Source organism: Eublepharis macularius, chromosome 3 (assembly GCF_028583425.1).
Source record: "Eublepharis macularius isolate TG4126 chromosome 3, MPM_Emac_v1.0, whole genome shotgun sequence".
NCBI classification, from domain to species: Eukaryota; Metazoa; Chordata; class Lepidosauria; order Squamata; family Eublepharidae; genus Eublepharis; species Eublepharis macularius.
The window spans coordinates 140,192,080-140,210,821 of record NC_072792.1 but is presented as its reverse complement, the minus strand read 5'-3'; positions in this window follow the sequence as shown (position 1 = coordinate 140,210,821).

Here is an 18,742-nt window from a genome sequence, read left to right as displayed (position 1 = left end):
GAGGACACCTGCAACAAGAGTTTCTGCTAAGGAAAGGGACCAAACTGAGGACAAAGTAGTCATGCTATGAGTGGTGAGATTATCTCCTTTCCCACAGGACTGCAATTGGATGCTAACATAGAAAAAAGTGTGAGGAAACTTTCTCCACTCTTCTGTTCCCACCTTTAAGAGGAGAGGTGCCACCCTGGAAATACTTCTGATCAAGAGAAATGTATAAGAGGTCTAGAAGGTAGGAAGACAGTCAGAGTCTACCTGCTATCCTAACCTGCTGTCTGATCCTGCTATGCCACTCTGAGCAGGGATCTGCTTTGGAGCCAATTTTTCTGGTCCTGTTTCCTGAGAATCTTGAAATTCCTAAAAGATCGCAACCTTCCATAGGGTTAACTGAGACAGTGTCTGAGGAAACTGGAATTTTGGGGGAGGTGATGCTACTTATGGAGCATCACAATTTCACCAGTCTCGGACTTCCGGTTTGGGATTCATGGAGGTCTAACGCAGCTCCATTTGCGGAGCTGACTGGACTGCCGTTTTAAGCGGCCGGTGGGGTGAAAAATAGCCCGCGGCTGACTGCTCTCAGGCGGAGAGCAGGCAAAGAACGCTCAAGACCCTAGGGTGAGTTAGATCTCGGACGAGGGGGGGCTCTACATAACGGGTCCCCTCCCGATCCTTGAGGTCCCACCTTGCGACGGGTCGGCTACAATCTCTGCGGCAGTTTTGGGGCCAATTCGGCTGGCATAAGACCTACATACCCAAGCTTCGATTGGGGGAAGAAGTGGAAAGGAGAACTTGAAATCGAAACAGCAATTACAACCTGAGGAAAGTGAAGGGAAGGTAAAGATCACTATCTTCCGATACGGGACAGATTGATAAAAACAGAGAGGAAAAAAAGTAGACTTTTAAACTGCAACAGACTAGCGAAAAGGAGGGGAAGCTTCGGCAGGAGTTGTATTAGAAAAGAGACTAAGTTTAAAGAAGTTATTAAAGAAATCGGATTATTGTTTTGAATACCTGTGGCTTTGGAGCTGTGAGAAAAAGACACCATCGCGAGACCTGCTGTGGGAAGACGGGAGACAGGAAGTGCGTAACAACAATAGAGCGGCTGGAGAGAAGCAGCCCTTGCTGGAGGGCAGGAAGAAGGGAATCGCCATCTTTGAGAGGGGAAGGGTCGCGGCTTCAGCGGAAAAGGAAGTAGGCCATATTGGATTACAAAATCATAGAGAGACCATAGAGAAAAGACGCCCGACATTTTGGACCCTTTAAAATTAATTTATGCAAGAAGACCGGGACATTTGAAATAAAAAAGGTACTAAATTTAACGCCACGGAGCTAAGGAAGAGAGCGGATTCGTGGGAGCGAGCCAAAGCAAGCCCCACGATGTCGAAGAAAGAGTGGCAATCGGCAATAGAAAACCTGGATAAAAAACTTTTGGAGGTGATTAAAGAATTTAAAGACATGAAATTGGAGCTGATCAAAGAGGTTAAACAGACAGTAAAATCGGAGCTGTCAGAAGTAAAATCGGAGCTGTCAGAAGTGAAGAAAGGTATGGAAACAATACAAAGTGAACTACAAGGGACGCAGCAGAGAGTTAAAACAGTAGAAGGAGCGATGGAGAACTTAGCAGATACGCAACAAACAGAGATGAGGTTGATGAGGGGAAGGATGGCGGTTGCGGAAAGTAGACATATGGAGAAGCAGCTCAGATTTCGCGGCCTGCCGGAAATGGAAGGAAAGACAGCACAAGAACAGATGACGGAGGTGTTAGCTGAATACCTGGGGAAGGAGGAGGAGGATGTTGTGGCTATCCTAGATGTGGCATATCGTGTGAACTCAAGAATTGCAACCCAGAGAAAAGTACCAAGAGACGTGATTGTACAATTTACAACAAGAAACATGAAAGAGAAGATTGTGACTAAACAGTTTCAAGATCCATTGGAGATCTATGGCAAGACAATCATTATAATGAAGGAACTACCCAGATCAGTGTTACTAGATCGGAAAAAATATAAAGCGCTAATCCAGATGCTGAAGGACATGAAAATCAGGTACAGACGGGAGCTCCCAGAGGGTTTGTCCTTCGAATTTGGAGGCGCCAAAAAGCGTATCAGATCTGAGCGGGAGATGGAGCGATTTATAAGGGACAATGAAAAAGACTTACCAACAAGATTATGAATATGGAGTGTAAAGTATTATCTTGGAATGTAAATGGACTAAATTCACCGAATAAGAGAAAAAATATTTTTCACTGGCTACTAAAACAAAAATGTGATATTGTTTGTTTGCAAGAGACTCATATTCGAAAACAGGATGTAAAATATCTAAAACTGGGAAAATTGGGCAAGGACTTTGTAGCGGCCTCAAGTAAGAAAAAAAGAGGAGTGGTGTTGTATGTAAAAGAGGAGCTGCAACCAAAATTCATAATGAAAGATGTGGAAGCCAGATTTGTAGCAGTGGAATGTACTTGGAATTTAAAGAGAGTGTTGGTAGTCGGAATCTATGCACCCAACGGTGCAAAAGAGAGCTTCTTTGAGGATTTGAGGAAGCATTTAGATGATCTTTCATATGACCAGATAATTCTTGCTGGAGACTTCAATGGAGTGACAGATTTGGAACTGGATAAAAAGACTACAATGGCACAAAAGAAAAGAGGACTATTACCAAAGCTTTTTTTTGAGTTGATTCAACAAGAGACTCTTGAAGATGTATGGAGGAGAGAATATCCTAAAAGCAGACAGTTTACTTTTTATTCTGCAAGGCACTCCACATTATCAAGAATTGACATGATCTGGGCCTCAAAAGATTTGGCGTTATGGACTAAAGATGTAGAAATAATGCCGATGGTAGGCTCAGATCACAACCCAATTATGTGGAAGCTGGGGAAAAGGAGGAAAAGGAAAGCATGGAGAATAAATGAGGATTTGTTACAGGAAAAAGAGAATATGGAAATATTGAGAAGAGAGACAAAGTTTTTCATACAATATAACGTGAATAAAGAAGTACCAACTGATAAAGTTTGGGATGCTTATAAGGTGGTTATAAGGGGCATACTAATGGACTTAAATGGTAGAGCAAGAAAGAAGAAAGAGGAGAAGAGACAAGAGATTGAGGAGAAAATAAAAGCTAAGGAAATACAGTTAAAGAAGAGACCAGGGAAAAAGAAATTATACCAGGAAATTAAAATATTGCAAGAACAGCTAACAGCAATGAGTAATAAAGAATTGGAGTGGAATCTCAAAAGGCTGAATCAGAAAGCATTTGAGGGTGCAAATAAACCTGGGAAGTACCTGGCATGGCAACTGAAGAAGAGAAGGGAAAAGAAAACAATAAATAAAATTTGTGAAGATGACAAAACGTATTTGGAACAGAATACCATTAGTAGAGCCTTTTATAAATTCTACGCTAAACTGTATAATAAGAAAGAAGTAAATAAAGATTCAATAGCGTCATATTTGGAGAAAATGACACTTCCAGAAATCTCGGACGCTTGGAGAAATAAACTGAACAGTGAAGTAACGGATGAGGAAATAAGTAAGGCAATACAATCTGCAAATCTAGGAAAGGCGCCAGGGCCAGACGGACTTACAGCTAAATTTTATAAGACTATGGCCAATGAGCTGGCACCATTCCTAAAGGAGGTGATCAATGGAGTTTTAAGGGATCAAAGGATTCCAGACACTTGGTCTGAAGTGAACATATCATTGATCCCAAAAGAGGGCCAAGACTTGACTAGTGTGAAAAATTACAGACCTATATCGCTACTCAACAATGATTATAAAATCTTTGCGAAGATACTGGCAGAGAGACTGAAGGGGTGGCTTTCGGAAGTTATAGAGGAGGAGCAAGCAGGCTTTCTGCCAGACAGACAAATAAGAGACCATTTAAGGACAGTGATTGATGCTATTGAATATTATGATAAGCGTTGTGATAAAGAGGTTGGTTTCTTCTTTGTTGACGCTGAAAAGGCATTTGACAACTTAAACTGGGACTTTATGTTTGCCACTATGGAAAAGCTACAATTAGGAGAAAGATTCATCAGAGCAATTAAGGAAATTTACAGAGACCAGACTGCAGCAATTGTGGTGAATGATGAATTGACCAAGAAATTGACTATAAGCAAAGGAACAAGACAAGGTTGCCCGTTGTCTCCACTGTTGTTCATTTTAGTATTGGAGATTCTGATGATACAAATACGACAAGACGAGGAAATTCGAGGAATAAAAATAAAGGACTATTCATACAAGGTCAGAGCATTTGCGGATGACATAATGTTAATTGTAGAGGACCCACTGGAGAACATGCCAAAAGTGATAGATAAGATCAAGGAGTTTGGAGACTTGGCAGGTTTCTTCATTAACAAAAAGAAGTCAAAGATATTATGCAAAAACATGACTAAGCAGAAACAACAATTGTTAATGGAAACAACGGATTGTGAAGTAACAAGTAAGGTGAAATATTTGGGAATTGAACTGACTGCAAAGAATATAGATTTGTTCAAGAATAATTATGAAAAATTGTGGATTCAGATTGAGAGAGACTTGATTAAATGGAATAGGCTCAATCTGTCATGGTTGGGTAGGATTGCAGCGGTTAAAATGAATGTGTTACCAAGAGTGATGTTTTTGCTACAGACAATACCAATCATCAGAGACTCTAAACAATTTGAAAAATGGCAGAGGAAAATATCAGATTTTGTATGGGCAGGCAAGAAGCCTCGAGTGAAAATGAAAGTTTTACAAGATGCAAAGGAAAGAGGCGGAATGCAACTGCCCAACCTGAGACTTTACCACGATGCAATCTGCCTAGTTTGGTTGAAAGAGTGGATGACATTAAAGAACAAGAAACTATTAGCCCTAGAGGGATATAAAAAAATATTTGGATGGCATGCATACCTATGGCATGACAAAGTAAAGGTCAACTCGATGTTCCTGCACCATTTTGTATGGAGAAGTCTATACACAATCTGGAAGAAGTAGAGAATTTATCTACAAGAAGGAACTCCTTGGTGGGTGGTTCCATATGAGGTGATAGACCCGAGAGCTGTTGATAACGAAAGACAATGTTTGACTTATAAAGAAATAACTAAAATAGAAGCATCTAAACTTAGAATAAAGACGCAAGAGGAACTATCACCGAACTACGACTGGTTCTAGTATAGACAGATCAGAGATTTGTATAACTCGGACTCTGTAAAGGGAGGTATACGAATAGAGAATTCGGAACTAGAGTAGACCCTTCTTAAAGAGGACAAGAAAAGAATATCCAAAGTATACCAAGTACTGTTGAAATGGTATACTGAGGATGAGACAGTTAAAACACAAATGGTGAAATGGGCTATAAATTTTAACAAAGAGATAACAATGGAGGCATGGGAATACTTGTGGAAGACTACAATGAAGACAACGACATGTACAAATATTAAAGAGAATATCTACAAAATGATTTATCGTTGGTACATGACACCAAAGAAGATTGCGCTAGGGAATTTGAACACTTCTAATAAATGCTGGAAATGTAGGAAGCATGAGGGCTCCCTCTATCATATGTGGTGGTCGTGTGAGGTAGCTAGGCAGTACTGGGGGGAAATAATAAGAGAAATGAGTGAAATTTTACAATTTCAAATAAATAAGAACCCAGAACTCCTGCTACTAAACTTGGGAATGGAGGGAATTCCAGCCCATCGTAGGACGTTGATATTTTATATGACAGCAGCAGCTAGACTTTTGTATGCGCAAAAATGGAAAGTACAAGAAGTGCCAACTATTGAAGATTGGACCTACAAATTGCTGTACATGGCAGAAATGGACAAGATGACAAGAAAACTGAGAAATCTGGACTCAGGGCAGTTTAACACAGATTGGGAGAAGCTGAAACAATATCTGGAGAAGAAATGGGAGGTGGGAGGAAAACTGTGGCAGTTTGAGAACTACTGAAGTATAATAAAATGTAGAGGGGGGTGACTTTACCGGAGGGGGAAGAGATAAATGTGAATTTATAAGCAGTTAGATTAACAGATTGATATATATATAGATATATATTGGTTAATAAATAGAATATTGATAGAAAATAATTAAGGATAAGGATTAAATATACGGATTGAGTAACCAACAATATTTTCTTTCTTTGATAAGATTTGTATAATGCACCAAACTGAATGTATAGACGAGTCAAATTGATTGACTATGTGACGAGAGTTATATAGAATTACCATAAAAAGATAGAATGAGTAATACATAGAGAAAGTCAAATTGTTTGATTTAAATGTGTAAGATTTTTATGGTTTATGATATATAGGTTTATGATATATAGAAATATTCAAAATTGGAAAATGGGATAAATTGTTTATCCAAGATGGAAACAAAGACTTACAGTTTGGGTATATAATAAGAAAAGTAGTTAAGGATGTACTGCTTAGTATAATGGAGAATATGTATTTGTTTTAGATAGAGAAATTTAATAGAAGTAAGGGAAAAGGGACAAAGGGTTGGAAAACTGTTGGAAGTCAACAAAAGGGGGGGAAAGGGAGGGGGTTAGAAATGAAAAATTTGGGGAAAATTGAATGTAAATGTAAAAATAACGGATTCTAACCCAATAAATTTTTTTTTTAAAAAAAAAAACAATTTCACCAGTCTCTATGGTCTTTACCACAGAGATTGGAGAAACTCCTAGAGTGATATGAAAGATGTGATGTCATTTCCCGGTGCAGAGCCAATACATGTGATATTACTTCTGGATGATATTCTAGAATTCCGAGAGCATCAAAACTGATACAATTCACCCCTCTTTTCTTCCACTCCTCAAATTAACAAGGGCAGGGAACTGAGAGCAAGTCCAGAGATTGTCTGCTTCTACCAGCAGACGGTAAGCCAGAATTTCAAGCCTTAATTCAGTTCTGGTCTGAAAGCTGTTGAAGTTTAAAATGTTTCTTAGGAGCCAATATACTGAATGTCCTGGAATGCTGCATTCCAGGAGGTAATGATGAAACTGCTTTTGCTTCACAGTAATTAGGGAACCAAACTTTCACTAGAATTTTGCTGGTAGATGTTGAAGAAATAGGCTAGCTGAAAAGCAGAATGGCTTCTAAGCATTAAAGTTTTACTCTTTCCTTCTCTCTTCTTTTTATCTATTCATTTAACTTTTTATCTTGTATGATTTGTAATTTTATATATATATCAGTACTGGACTGCTGTATGGCTTCTCTGTGGATGGCATGCTGAATGTAGGGAATGTGAGAGGGGTTAAGTGGTACTAGGAGCAATCTTTGTCTGGGGGCAGGATATTTGGAAAATGCACTATTTTCAAGAAGGCCAGGATTTGCAAAGATCCTCATTGCTTATCTAACCTTCATAGTAACCCAAGATTCAAATACAAGGGCACCTCCACTCTCACTAATATTGTGCAATACCAGATGTATGTGTGTAAAGTACTGTCAAGTCACAACTGACATGGCACCAGCAAGGGGCTTTCAAGGCAAGCAAGAAGCAGCAGTGGTTTGCCATTGCCTTCCTCTACCTAGCCTTCCTTGGTGGTCTTCCATCCAAGTACCAACTCTGCTTAGCTTCCAAGATCTGACGAGATTGGGCTATACCATGCCACCTGCACTCCTTTAATACTAAATGGCTGACGCACAAAACTTCACATCTTTCTGGCATGTTACAGGAAGAAAAAGTTGACTTGGCTTGCATAACAGAGACCTGGTTGGAAGAAAATGATGTGTTGTGTCTGTCCTAACTCTGCCTGATTGTGCTGTCCTCCATCAACCCTGCATAGGTGGCCAGTGAGGGGTGGAGGTGCTTTGGGGTATAATGCTGGAAAAACCTAGACTGATTTTTCTGGAGGACTTCAACATTAATGCTGAGGATACTTTGTTGTGGGCAGCCCAGGATTTTATAGCTTCTCTTATTGCTTTGGGCCTTTTTCAAATTGTAGTGGGCCCAACAAGGACTTATTTTGCACTAAGCCTTTGATAAAAGATCTGGTTTATTGGACTGGATATTTGGACTCAACCATGGTCTGCCCAATATCTGCTCAAGACAAGAATGAATGTGAATTCAACATCCCACAGGAAAGGGGGTCCAGTAAAAATGGTCCGCTCGCAGAGTCACATAGACCCTACTGCATTCCAGAACGTTCTGGGGAAATTTAGGATTCCTAGCATGTGCTCTGCTGAGGCTGTGGTGGGGGCTTGGAACATGAAGGCTATCAACAAAGTTGCTCCTCATCAACCCCTCTTGCCCCTTTGATAGAATCTGGCCCCCTGGATTACCACTGGGTGATATGACCTGAAGAGAGCTGGGAGGCATCTAAAACAATACTAGCAGAAACCTCATACTGAATCTGACAGGTTGTGCTATACAGGCAGTGACAGCTGCAAAGAAATCTTACTTGTCTGATACTATTGCATTAATTAGTTAACAACCATTCCAGCTGTTCAAAATATATCCTCTTAATCCTAAATCTGATCCTTTATTATCTAAAAAAGAGACAATTCGTTGTGGTACTTGTGCAAAGATTTTACTGATAAAATATTATGACTATGCTTTGATCTGGATGCTGACTGTAGCATAAATCAGTCAGAAAAAATGTCTAATTCATCATCTGGTATATTTATTGACCATTTTGATTCAGTTTCCATGATTGTGGGATCTGTGAAGGCTCCTTATTGTGCCTGAATCCTTGCTCATTCTGGCTGCTAAAATCATGTAGCCCTCAATGAGCCCTTGGTGTTTATCATAAATCAATCACTAACTCAGGGCACCTTCTCTCAACCTCTGACAGCCAGAAGCAGGACAGCAACGCAGTTATTCATCTTCTACTTTAAAAAAAATCCCTACAGAAAAAATGATGGTCCATTATCACCCAGTCTCCCATCTGCCCTTTCTGGGCAATGTGATTGAGAGAGTATTAGCAGATAATTGAGACTAGACAACTATAATGCAGTCTACATAGGTCTCTCTTTGAAATCAGCTCAGAAATTTCAGTTAGTGCAGAATGGAGCAGCTTAGTTATTATCAGAAGCTTGGGTTGCCAAGTCCCTCCAGCTATGTGATGACATCATTTCCAAGAGTACAGGGAGTGATGACAATGCATCACTAGCAATGTAATTATATCACCAACAAGCACAGCCTGCAGCTGATAAATTTCCCCCTTTTCTTCCATTTCTTCCCCTGCTGGCCAGCTTTAGTGGTGGTGGGTGTAATGTCCTCCTTCAGCTGTGTGTTCCCAGGTTACAGTACTCCCTTAGGCATCCATTCTTAGATCCATTCAGCAGAGACAAGCTGGCTCAAAACACAGCACTTGATTTGCCAAGAGACAGTTCCAACAAGTAACAACTTTAGCTAAAATACAAAACTGGAAAACTGGAACAAGAGCCCCACCTAACAGGAAGAAACTAAACCACACAGATATCAGGGGAGAGGCAGACTGTTCCATTATATACATACATATATACAATAAATATACCACAACAGGAGCACATAATGGGAGTGGGGATCCTCCACCCTCTGTGGGGGCTGGAAACCCTATCAGTAGCTGTGTGGAACATACATTCTGCATGAGCTCTATTGGTTGTCCATCAGTTATTTTATTCAATTCACGGCATTGGCTATCACATACAATTACAAAGCACTTCATAGCCTTTGACCCTCATATCTACAGGACTGCCTCTCCCCCTATTGCCCACCATGATAGCTTTGCACATTTGAGGAGGGCCATCTGCAGGTGGTACTCTGCAAATGGACAAGATCAACAACTGCCCTCATATGTGCATTTTATGTTGTGCGTCAGGCTCTGCTAGGGGGATCTTCTCAGACTGCTTTACTTCATCAGGTCAGGATGGTTGAGTTAAAGGTCTTTATTAAAGGATCTCTACCTTTCTAGAGCACAGTACAAAGTAATTGTCAGGAATACTAAAGCAAAGCCCAGGAGACCAGTTATACCCTCTTCCCCCTCCCCCTTTAAGCAGAAGTCTGTTATTCTTGGCGCGCAGGCTCTCGCAGGAAAGTTGGAAGAAGAGAGACAGAAAGTTGAAAGAAAGAGACAGGCACCAAGGCCATTCGGTGATTCTCAGGTGCCTGAAGATAAGACAGCTGGAAGCAGGGCAGCAATGGAGAAAATAGGGAAAGAACAGCAATCTATCCCCCATCCCCCGCCAAAGAGAAATCACTGAGTATGGCAGGCAGGTCACAGGCCTGCTTGACATTGTGGCCTGCACTTTATGGAATGGCCTGGTTAATCAAGTTGGGAAGGTTCCTACTCTTCTCTAATCTGCTCTGAGTCTTGTGGGTGTGCTGCTGGGCTAGGGCTCTAGCCTCAGCCTCTGGTGCCAGGGCTGCTGCCAGGCCCTGGGGCTAAGCTCAGTGGGCACCTTGGCTGAGGGTCACATTAGTGCCTTATCTGTCCAGGTCTGTGGGAGCGGTGGGCTAGGGCGATCTTGTCCAAACTTGGGTGATGGCTGTAGGAGAGCCTGTAAAACACTCCCCGGGAATATGGGCTCTCTAAGTGCCACGGGGGCCGCTCTGCACCCCGCAAACCATGAACCAGTTCGGCAACGGAAAATGTTCATTGTGGTTCGTGACCTCGGGATCATCGTCGGCACCGAACCATGAACCGCAGAGTCATTAATTTTTTTTGGTTCATGCTCATGTCTAATTATAACATAACTATTTACATCTTTAACATAGACTATCTCCAAAGAAAATTATACCATCCATTATTGCTACATAGATAATTAAGGAGAGCAATTTACATGAGATCTGAAGATCTCACCAAAAGATAAACAAGACACAAGCAAGGAAACTCTTTCAAGGAGAAGCTCCTGATCAATTCACATTCCCAACAATAAGCTGTTCCACTTGATAAGGGTCACATTCTTGGCTAACTAATTATCTTATAATATCAATACAAAGTTGTCTACACTTGAATATATTCTTAAAATATATTTTAAAACTGTTAATTAATTGTTGCTTTATTATAATGAAGTATGTATGAAAATAGTGATTACAAGTTCCACATCCATGGATATCTGTTTGCTTTCTACCAATGCACCCCATCTTTGAACTATATCTTTACTTCTGTGAAGCTGGACATTCTTGCCATTCCTAAAAGCTTCTTGCATCTGGGCCCCAATGATGGATATAGATTTGAAGAAAGGGATTTTATATACTACTTTTATATATCACTTATATGACTTGCACTTTTTTCTACGCTCAGGAGCCAATGTAGTATTTGTAATGCAACCTGTAAAAATATGACACTTGAAACAAGAAGATTAAGAGAAGTATGCTGAAACTCTGCAAGAACTGAGGACTAATAATATACTGCTTGTAGAGCTGCACTTATAAAATATTACGCATATGTTATATTATTCTATAAGATTCCAATAGGAATCAGTACCAGAGAGCCTTTTGTAGAAAACTGATTTGGTGCAGCAAGCTGGTTTTGGCCACCTGTGGCCTTATCTTCCTTAAGGCTGAGAAAAAACTGGGGGAAAGGGCACAGATGGGAAAAAAAACATCCCTTCCTACCAACAGACTTCAGTTATCAGAGGGTACCAAGGCTGCCAGATTGAGACTCATTGGTGCTATTGAAAGTATTATGCCCAGAAGAAAGTAGGTGAGAGGTTAGAAGGTGTCCTTCCAAATTAAGGGCAAGATAAGGGGGTTGCAAGATTTGGAATTCCCCCAAGTAGAGGAGCCAACCCAGAATTGCATCTTCAAATCAGAACTGACCCTAGATACCTTACGAGCCAATAAGATAACAAATATTAGAATATTGTAATATTGTTATGATTATCTGAAAGTATTAATTGCTCTGCGCTTCTATTGTAATTTTGATGAGCTTTTGCACAGAAGGAGACCGTCTACTTTTGTATAAGCAAAAGGCTCATCCACCGGTTTTAATTAAAACCATCTGTTTTGCTTCAATTCTAAAAGAGGACTCCAGGATCTTTATTTTACATTTTTTTATTGTGGTTGGTCAGAAAAAGAACAAACCACAAAGGTGCAAACTTTTGCGCATAACACCAATACATACTATCCCTTGCTTTTATGTCCTATTTCCCTATAAAAGCATCCCCCATTATAATATAGTCCTAATCCTTTTATAAAAATGCCTTCTAAACATTTCTTTTTTGCATAGTCTGCAAAATTATAGCATTGCAGGAGCCTTCCTGATCTCCTCAGCCAGCCATTCTGCAAAGTTTGAGTCACAATGTAGAATGCATGTGTATAGACCATTGCAGATCATATCCATTTTCAGGGTGGCATGAAGGGCTTAATAGGTGATGACTAGTACATTGAATTGAACCCAGTAACTAATTGGGAACCCAGTAGTAATTGCAGGATGGGTGTGATACACATGTTCCACCTAGCCCCTGATAGCAACAAAACAGCAGCATTCTATACCAACTGGATTTTCAGAGTTGACTTCAAGGGCAGACTCATGCAGAGGGCATTACAATAGTCTAGCCCTGATGTGACACTGTGATGTGGCCAGATAGACTGAGGCAAGGTAAAGAGCCATCTTGTGAGTTAAATGAAGATGGAATAAATTGTTTTTGCAATACCATTGATATTGCAAAGCAGTTTTTTAAAAAAGAGGGTCCCTTCTGGCCAATATGAAGTCCCCCTTCACCTCCAAATCCTGCTTGGCCCCTAAAAATTGACCAGACAATTCCACATTATAAGAAAAAGGAAGGTGGGAAGGGCAGCAGCTGCAAAAAGAAATAGTGGCTGAAGGAGGAGCTGATTTAAATAGGGTGTGGGGGGTTGTCCTTGATCATTGGCTGGTCTGCCTGAGGCGATAGTCCTAGCTGTTACCTGAAATGGTCTCCTTGCATTAAAATATGAATTATGATTTATGGGGGAATTAGCTAGCAAGGAGGGCTATACGAGAGGTGGTAACTGGAATCAAATCACCTGTGTCTGTGGGGTCCCAATCCCAATAAGCCAAGCAAGTCTGGTGCTTCAAATCAATCAGTAACTTTTATTTAAGAACAGAACTTCATGCACATACACACCAATTACTGGGGGGAAATAATCACACACATACACACACACACACACACACACACAGAGTCCTAGGAAATATAGCCAGAGGTATGGGAATAGAGCAAGAGGGAGTAATTATATCTACCTATCCTGGAGAAGGGGTCCAGTCCACGTTGAGGAGGAAGAGAGAAGAGCATCAAATGGCCAGCGTCCTTGGCAAGGCAAAAGGCTTAGAGCAAACCTCAAGGGAACAGCATTTGTGGATCTGGAAACGTGCTCAAACGTATTCAGAGAGAGAGACTTAGGGAAGTGACCCTAAGGGAGAAGCCAGGAAACTTGCACGATTTGAATGGGGCCAGGACCCTACTTTTATAGGTAAAATGTACCCTGAGGTGGAGGAGAGTCCTCCTAGCAGTTAGGACAAAGGCACCAACGGCTAGTTCCTGGGTAAGACAAGAGGCTTGAGTACTTTGATAGCTGCTGGGGTGTATGAATATAAATGTAAAACTAGTTCTCTCACTGCACAAAAGGACAGTTTTCCTAATGAAGTACACCGGAGCTAGGTTAAATATTTTTTGGGAGGGGATACATTGTGTCAGGAATGACTGTACGTGCTTATGGATGTCACTTGATCAGCTCCACAATCATGGACAGGAGATCTCATCATGGAAGGAGGGAATGTGCTAAATGGGTTTGATGCTGTGAGTCCTTTGTTGCACTGGTCATGCGTGAGGCCAGGAAGATAGCAAGTCCAATCGCTGCTTAATCACCCCACATTCCTTTGTGGCATTCCATTCATGCCAAGTCTCCCGGGCAAGATTCAGCAACTGCTAGAGGTCCTCTGATGGCCAAACCACAGTCATTTTATTCCAGAGGCCTGAACATTTTTAATATTACCAGCAGCCATAAATATGAAGCTGCTATTAAAATGCGGTACTCCCGGCTGCCACACAGTGGCTTGAGCTGGGGACCGTACTTTGCCACTTCGGAAGGAGAAGCAGGCAGAGACATCTCCCAGGCATATGGGGATATAGCTGGGGGGGCGGAGACAAAGCCTTCAGAAGACGGCTCCGCCCTCCCTGCTGGCAGTTGCTCTGCGTGCTCGGCCCACCCACCTCACCCTTTAGTAGTGCAGGATTAGCCGGCTGCTGTTCCCAGAGCCAGGTAGGAATTTTTTCTCCTCTCCCCATATTGGCAAGGTGGGAGAGGTGGTTTTTCGCCTACCTTGCACTGCAGGCAGAGGTTTGAGGTAATTGGCAGTGGTGGTGCATCGTTGTAAGTCACTGGCAGGAGAGAGTTTGGGGATAGGGAGCGGGCCGGTGAGCACCCCTTGGCAATTCCCCATTGGTGGGGAAATGGGGTCTACCAGGAGCGGATGGTATGCTTGTGACAGCTACCACCACCTGGAGACTGCCTGCAGTGAACCCCATGTGTAAGTCCTTCCCTCATGCTGTATGGCTGAGGCTTTAGGAGCTTGAAGGGGGGAACCATTTTGCCTGGCTGGCAGGGGAAAAGCCATTGCATGGATGGCTCCTACCCGGGGCTGTGGGGCTCGCCCAGACAGGTCAAGGCGGTGGTCCAGGGGTGACCCCGTGGCTTGACCTGTACCGCTAGTTTGCCCTTGCCGTATTTAATGGTTGATGTTATATTAATAAAGTGGCCCTTTAGTTCCAACTCCTGTGTCTGCCTCTTCATTCCGACTGGGGTGGCAATGGCAGAGGCCGGGCCGACCGCTTACATAGCTAGAGCCTTGTTCACCTTTTCAGTTTTAGATATGGACAACAGTACCCCTAACTTATACAGTGCAGAATGGCATTAGGTGGGGAAAATAGATAGAGGATCCACAAAACTATACAAACTGCATAACATTTCAAGCTAATGGTATTTTGAAGCCGTGCCTGATTTTAATTCACCACAAGATTTATTATGAACACAGGCAATGAGGAAAAGAAATGTAACCTTTAATGAGTGACAACAGAGGTTATGTAGATGAATGTTAATATAACAACTGAATTATTTATGTATTGCTCATGGTAACAGAATTCACATTGTTAACATTTCTTTGTGTTTTGTACTTGGTCAGGAAATCAAATCACAGCTTTGGACCATCTTTTACTAAAAAATCAACAGCTTTTAAAAATATAATTCCATCATCTTTCTAATAGAACCTAGTTCTGTTCAGGGACTCAATTTTTCTTTTTCAGTACTCTACAGAATAAAACCAGGTTTTTAAAAGGATAGAATACAAGTTAAAATCATGAAACCAGAAAAGCCTAAATGATTCAGCAGGCATTAAACTAAGGAAAACATTAATGTTTGAAATGTATGAAACATCATCAGTGGTTACATATTCAGTCAGCTTCTGAAACAGCAATCTTATCTAGAGATTGTTTGCATTTTTTTAATTAGAGAATGTGTGAAGACTAGGATACACTATTCAGGAAATTGCTTCTCTCTTTTCCAAACCAAACAGTACTTCTAATCCTTATCGTAGTGCTGACATTTTGCAGGTGGCAGTCAAAATTTACAGAAGTAATGGCTAGTCATTCACTATGACACAGCCTTCAGTCCCAGAAGGAATTCATTACACATATGTGTGAACTGTCTTTTTATTTTAAATCTCAAATATGCATCTCTTTCTTTTCAATTTTTCCCCTTTAGAAGTCAAAGAAGGGAAAGAGATAAGAAAACAGAAATGTTTTGTTTAAACTGAATCTTTTAATGGGAGTAACTGAGCCCTCTCTCTTCCTGCTTCTATTTGAAGTTGTTACCTTGCAAATGTTAAGGTGAAGAAGGAAGAGAAGAGAGAGGAGGAGAGGGAGAGGGAAAGAGAAGTGAGACAGAGTTCTCAGCCTCAGGCCAGCAGTCCCCAAACATGCCAACAGCCTTTGAAAAATATGTGTCCTATGAATAATGGACATAGTTCTGACATTATGAAAAAAATACCTTTTTTTAAAAAAAATAGAAAATGACAGATGCCTGTGGAGAAAGTAGGGAGGCAACTGCACCTTATAAAACTTCCAGTTTCTAGCAGGTAAATCAAAGAATTCTATGCCATAGAGTTTTCAAAGATGTGCAAGCACTGTCTGAGAATATTGTGGGTAGGGTGGAGTGAATGCACAGTATTTTTTTTTCTTTCACTGAGGAAAATGATGCATTGGCATGCTTTTCTCTTAGCCACAGTTATTGGTAGATCTGATGCTACACTGTTGATCCATATTCTAGTCAGTACTGCTGCAGTCTTTTTCAGATGAATAGCTGGTACAGATATTCATTGTGTGAGGTCGTGGCCATGCCTGTTGTTTCTGACCCTGGCTTCCAAGGGTTTGTTTAAATATATCCTGCTCCCCGCCCCCCCCCCCCCGCCCAACACACATGGGATCAAAAGTGGCTTACACAGAACTATAAATAAACCAACAAAGAAAACAACAAACTATATTTTAGTCTCGGACCAATCCTGGATACAGCGGATGATTTATATACCGCCCTTCAGGACAACTTAATGCACACTCAGAGCAGATTACAAAGTGTGCCATTATTATCCCCACAACAAAACACCCTGTGAGGTAGGTGGGGCTGAGAGAGCTCCAGAGAACTGTGACTAGCCCAAGGTCACCCAGCTGGCTTCAAGTGGAGAAGCGAAGAATCAAACCTGGCTCTCCAGAGTCCCGCGCTCTTAACCACTACACCAAACTGGCTCTTGAGATTTGGGAGTGCTGCCTATAAAGAGTGCAGTTGGAGAGGGAAAGGAGCACAGAGGGAATGTGATAATACAGTCTGCTCTTTAGAGCTGCCATTTCCTCCAGAAGAACGGATCACTGTAGTCTTGAGATCTGTTGCAATGCTGTGAGAATTGCAGGTCCCATTTGGAGGCCCATAACCCTAGCACCAACTGTGAGCCAAAAGAGCTTTTTGGCTCTTGTCCTATGGCTCATGTCCAAGAGCTCAACCCTCTAGCCATGCCCAGCTCTTGTACCTACAGACAAGAAGGTGACAAAAAGCATGGAAGGCAGGAACTACAACAGTGGATACAATGCCACACCTCTCCTCTACAAATTCACAGGTGGTTCAAAAAATGTGCCTTTTTCAACCCCGCTGAAGATTTCAACACTACATGCAACAATGTAATAAAATATTGATGGACCTGAGTTTGGTTCTATGAAAACCATAAAGGCATCTGGGTAGAAGAAATGTGTTGATCAGTCCATGAGAGGTCCAGACTGACCTCATATGGAACTTGTGAAAGTGAAACTTTGTAGTTGATATATTGACAGGGTTTTGTAAAGTGAACCTTTTATAGTTGACCAAAGCAGTGAAGTAATGCTTTGTAGTTGACCACGACAATGAAGCAAAACCTTGTTGTTGGCGGACTGACAGAGCTCTGTAAACTTTATAGTTAATGCTCCAAAGCAATAGAACAAAACTCTGTAGTTGAACTATTAACCACTGAATAAGAGAATCATGGAGTTGTGTATCAATGTAATGTATTAATGCTCCAAAGCAATAGAACAATACTCTGTTGTTGAAGTATCAACCATTGAATAGGAGAATTGTGTAATGATTACCTTCTCTGATGCACCCCAGCAGAACCTCAAAAACATATATAAGCCTTGTTTGTAACCTAGCTTCTTGGGAGAACTTGGGATGGTTCTCCCAAGTTGTAATGCATTAAAACTTTGGTTTTCATTCCACACCCAGTCCCCTCGTGTGTATTATTGGTTTGTACTTGCAAGGATCCCTATTGAACTGGCGATCATGGCAGGACCCACATTGATTTCACCCAGCATGCCAGGGTGGCAGCGGTTTGGTAAGACCTTTATGTGTGCACTTTAACTAATCAAAAGTTTGTTGTCTGTGGGTCATGCCCCTCCAACTGCAGGCTGCTGGAACATTGGGTGGCACCATGAGTCTTGCTTATATAGACTGAACCTGGAACAAATCCTGGGTGGAGGGGTTGTTGTTGTGAGATAAGGGGTTGTAATTCCTGCAGTAAGTCCTCATTATGTAAATGGTTAACCCTCATAGTGATGGGTGGAGGAAGTTCAAAGAATTCCTTGACCCCACTGGATTGCATGGTAAAGAATTGGACTAAGATTGTGGGCCCTGGAAGAGGAGTAGCAGAGTACCCACCCCAGAGACTGATCAAATATTGTACCATTGTTTGGCCAGATTATATTTTGGATAATAGTAAGAAATGGCCTATGGAAGGCAGTTTTGATTTTGTAACTGTACGTGATTTAATTAATTTGTGTTCAAGAAACAGTAAAGTAGATGAAGGAATGTATATTAGTTTGTGGATATGTCAACACCAGGTTTGTTGGAAGGATGTACTCCATAACCACGGAAGCTGAAACAAATGTTAGCTATAAATACTAAGCATATGCCTGTACCCTTAACCCCATTTGATATACAGTATAAAGGGCATAAAAATTAGAAGGAAGAAGAAGAGGAAAAACAGGGTATAGGGGAACAGGATGAATTGGACCCAGTAGATGGGAGGATAGGGACTGTCCGATTCTTGGGACCACCTCCAAAATATCCTGGCCTATCAAATGTGGCTGTTTCCACAGCACCGCATCCCATACTTTCATCATCAGCCAGCTCAAAAGTGTCAGGAGTCCAGGAAGAGGTAACTCCAGGGACATCCGCTTCCCCTTCACCCTCCTCTTCCTAGGCTGACCCTTCCTTAAAGAAAGCGCTAACTTCTCTGCATCTATGATTGAAAAATAGGTTGCCATGACAGCCAGTATTCCCCCAAC